General features: G+C 43.6%; 1 pseudogene; it reads left to right on the forward strand.

The window, feature by feature from the left end:
• The first annotated feature begins 2491 nt into the window (after window positions 1-2491).
• LOC110288263 lies at window positions 2492-4500 on the forward strand (annotated as a pseudogene).
• The last annotated feature ends 201 nt before the right edge of the window (window positions 4501-4701 follow it).

Below are 4701 nucleotides of genomic sequence, written 5' to 3' on the forward strand. Positions count from 1 at the left end.
CACACACCTATGGTCACTTGATCTTCGACAAGGGAGCTAAAACCATCCAGTGGAAAAAAGACAGCATTTTCAACAAATGGTGCTGGCACAACTGGCAGTTATCATGTNGAAGAATGCGAATTGATCCATTCTTATCCCCTTGTACTAAGCTTAAGTCTATGTGGATCAAGAAACTCCACATAAAACCAGAGATACTAAAACTAATAGAGGAGAAAGTGGGGGGAAACCTTGAAGATATGGGCACAGGGAAAAAATTTCTTAAGAGAACAGCAATGGCTTGTGCTGTAAGATCGAGAATTAACCAATGGGACTTCATAAAATTGCAGAGCTTCTGTAAAGCAAAAGACACTGTCAATAAGACAAAAAGGCCACCAACAGATTGGGAAAGGATCTTTACCAATCCTAAATCAGATAGGGGACTAATATCCAATATACATAAAGAACTCAAGAAGATGGACTCCAGAAAATCAAATAATCCTATTAAAAAATGGGGTACAGAGCTAAACAAAGAATTCTCAACTGAGGAATACAGAATGGCTGAGAAGCACCTTAAAAAATGTTCAACATCCTTAATCATCAGGGAAGTGCAAATCAAAACAACTCTTAGATTCCACTTCACACCAGTCAGAATGGCTAAGATCAAAAATTCAGGTGACAGCAGATGCTGGCGAGGATGTAGAGAAAGAGGGACACTTCTTTCTGGTATAGCTGTCCTCTGGGAGAGTCTGCCAGCACCTGACTAAGACAGATACAGATACTCACAGCCAACCAGTGGACTGATCCCAGAGACCCCAATGAAAGAGTTAAGGTAAGGACTGAAGGAGCTGAAGGGGATTACAACCCCATAAGAAGAACAACAATATCAACTAACCTCAGAGCTCCCAGGAACTAAGCCACTAACCAAAGAGTATACGTGAGTCTGTCCATGGCTCCTGCTACATATGTAGCAGAGGAATGCCTTATCTGGCATCAATGGGAGGGGAAGCGTTTGGTCCTGCTGAGTCTTGTTGCCCCAGCAAAGGGGGAGGTTAGAGGGGTGAGTTGGGAGTAGGTAGGTGGGTGAGGGAGCACCTCTTAGAGGCAAAGGGGAGGTGTAGGGTCAGAAGTGGGGAGCGTTGCAGAGGAGAGACTGGGAACGGGAACAACATTTGAAATGTAAATAAATTTTTATTTTAAAAAATCTACACCCCAAACACAAGGATACCCACTTTGTAAAAGAAACAGTACTACAGCTTAAATCACAAACTAACCCTCACCATGATAGTGGGAGACTTCAATACCAATACTTCAATACTCTTACCAATGGACAGATAATCTAGACACAATGTAACAGGGAATGTGGAGCTAACCGACATCATAAACCAAATAAACCTAAGAGATATATCTACAAAAAAAAAATTCACCCAAGCACAAAAAAATATACCTTCTACTCAGCACCTCATGAAACATTTTCAAAAACCTGACCACATATTTGGGACACAAGTGAGTCTGAATACATACAAGAAACATGAAATAACCACCTGCATCCTCTCAGACCACTGTGGATTAAAACTGGATTTCAGCAGCAGAAGCAACAGAAAGCCTACAAACTCATGGAATCTGAACAACTCTCTACTGAACAACTATAGGGTCAAGTCAAAAAGAAAGAAATTAAAGACTTCCTAGAATTCAATGAAAATGAATACACAACATACCCAAAATTATGGAACCCCATGAAAGGGAAAGTTCATAGCATTGAGTGCCTTCATAAAGACATTGGAGAGATCTCATACTAGCAACATAACAGCACATCTGAACGCTCTAGATTTTGAACAAAAAGAAACACACACACAAGCAAGGGGAACCAGAAGCAAGAAATAATAAAATACAGAGGTAAAATCAGTAAAATAGAAACATAGAAAATAGTACAAGTAATCAATGAAACAAAGAGGTGGCTCTTTAAGAAAATCAACAAAATGGATAAACCTTTATCTAGACAAACTTAAATCCAGAGAAATGCTGGGACCAGCCTTGGCTAAGGGCAGGGTCTATAGAAGGGTGAATGCAAGAGGGGCAAAGGGAAGGATCAGATACAGGATGCCATTCACTTCGTGAGAGATGAGACATAGAGGAAGCTCCTCTCAACACAACTTTTCCTACTCTGACAGCTATGTCTCCTTCACGTTTTATTTAAACATAAAATCATTTTCTCAGAAATTTTATTCATTGATTACACAACTTTTCAAAACACATTTACTACTGAAGTCTTCCTTGATTACATAAGAATATTGAAAAAGGAACAAAACTAGCAAATACCAGTTTTATGAGAGCTAAAAATTAACATTATACTAAATCAATTTTCTTTAAACTCAATATCTTCCTCCTTAAGATTGGTGTTGTAAAGCCTTGCGATTACAGGATGACTCTATTTGGATTTGATTCTCTTTCAGTTTGGCACAAGATGAATAGATCAAAAATTATTTCCTGCTCACACTCTGCTGCAGGCTAACACATGCTGCTGCTCCATCGCCAATCAATCGCAATAGCCGCACTAGTCATTGACAATGGCTCCAGCATGTCAATGACAACACCCTCAGGGCCATGTTCCCTTCCATCATAGGGCGCCCCCGACACCAGGGTGTCTTGGTGGGCATGGGCCAGAAAGACTCATACGTGGGTGATGAGGTCGCCCAGAGCAAGAGGGGTATCCTGACCCTGAAGTACCCTATCTAGCATGGCATTGTCACCAACTGGGACGACATGGAGATCTGGCATCACACCTTCTACAATGAGCTGCGTGTAGCCCCTGAGGAGCACCTGGTGCTTCTGACCGAGGCCCCCCTGAACCCCAAAGCTAACAGAGAGAAGATGACGCATATAATGTTTGAACCCTTCAATACACCAGGTATGTACATGGCCATTCAGGTGGTGCTTGCCATGGACTGGGGCTCTGTGGGCCCTCTTCAGTCTACGGAATCAGAGTCTTAGACAGATGGGCATAGAGTGGGCGAGTGTCAAACAGACGTGACGAGAGAGCATGTTGAATCTGAGTGTAATTTGTCAAATCGAGCAACAAACTTTTTACACAGAATAACAAGAAACTAGGCAAACACATCCGCTAAGTTACAGTGAGACAAAACAAAAGGAATGCATACATCAAAAGATGGCGGGGATCAGGCCACTTAGAATGGAGACAGGTGTAATGCTAGTCTATTGTTAAACCCACCACCAGGGGTTCTTAGTAAATACCTGATTATGCTGTTCCTTTTGGCCTGGTGAAGAAACCTGTCCCAGGGGGATTCCCTAACTCTTTCATGGTCACCCCTCCTATTCCCTAGGCCATTGTGTCCTAAGTAATCACTCTGCAGACTCCTGAGCTATTCCAGCTCCATTCAGAAGCACTGGGTGCTCCTCAGGGGCCACACACACTTCTCTACTAGAAGTAAATTTGAATGTTATTGAATAGGTAACCTTCTCACTGAATTCCTACTGAATTCCAAGCTCGTGGGCTTCAAGGATTTTCTAGGACACTGGAACACTGGTGAAGGCTTAGCTATGTCAAGAAATCAAATCTTAAAGGCACTTATAATGAAACAATACTGAAAGAGAGCACGTGTATCCATACACCAGACTAACACGGGGAAAGGGTTTGAGTATACGAGCTATGGGAATGCCAAGGTTGCAGGAGGCATAGTTTCCTTGAAATTCTTTGTCTCGTGAGTGTTTCCAGGCCTCTTGGCCTGTCAAGCAGACTTCACTGGAGTGGGCATAGCAGGTGCTCTCCTTGTATGTATCTGGGCACACCACTGGCATTGTCATGGACTCTGGTGACAGGGTCACACACACAGTGCCCATCTATGATGGCTACACCCTTCCTCACACCATCTTGTGTCCGGACCTGGATGGCCAGGACCTGACAGAGTACCTCATGAATTCCTGACTGAACGGGGCTACAGCTTTACCACCACTGCTGAGAGGGAAATTGTTTGTGACATAAAGGAGAAGCTGTGCTATGTTGCCCTGGATTTTGAGCAAGAAAAGGCTACTGCTGCATCATCTTCCTCCTTGGAGAAGAGTTACGAGCTGCCCAATGGGCAGGTGATCACCATTGGCAATGAGCGGTTCCAGTGTCCAGAGGCACTCTTCCAGCCTTCCTTCCTGGGCATGGAATCCTGTGGCATCTACGAGACCACCTTCAACTCCATCATGAAGTGTGATGTGGATATCTGCAAAGACCTGTATGCCAATACAGTGCTGTCTGGTGGTACCACCATGTACCCGCCCATTGCTGACAGGATGCAGAAGATCACAGCCCTAGCACCCAGCACAATGAAGATTAAGATCATTGCTCCCCCTGAGCACAAGTACTCAGTCTGGATCTGCGGCTCCATCCTGACCTCACTGTCCACCTTCCAGCAGATGTGGATCAGCAAGCAGCAGTATGATGAGTCAGGCCCATCATCCACTGCTAATGCTTCTAGATGGACTGAGCAGGTGCCAGGCATCTGCTGCATGAGCTGATATTGAAGTATCAATTTGCCCTGGCAAATGTACACACCTCATGCTAGCCTCATGAAACTGGAATAAGCCTTTGAAAAGAAATTTGTCCTTGAAGCTTGTATCTGATATCAGCACTGGATCGTAGAACTTGCTGATTTTTGACCTTGTATTCAAGTTAACTGCTTCCTTGGTATATGTTTAACACCCTGTCCATATCTTGAT

The sequence above is a fragment of the Mus caroli genome, unplaced genomic scaffold, assembly GCF_900094665.2.
Source record: "Mus caroli unplaced genomic scaffold, CAROLI_EIJ_v1.1 scaffold_13933_1, whole genome shotgun sequence".
Taxonomy (NCBI): Eukaryota; Metazoa; Chordata; class Mammalia; order Rodentia; family Muridae; genus Mus; species Mus caroli.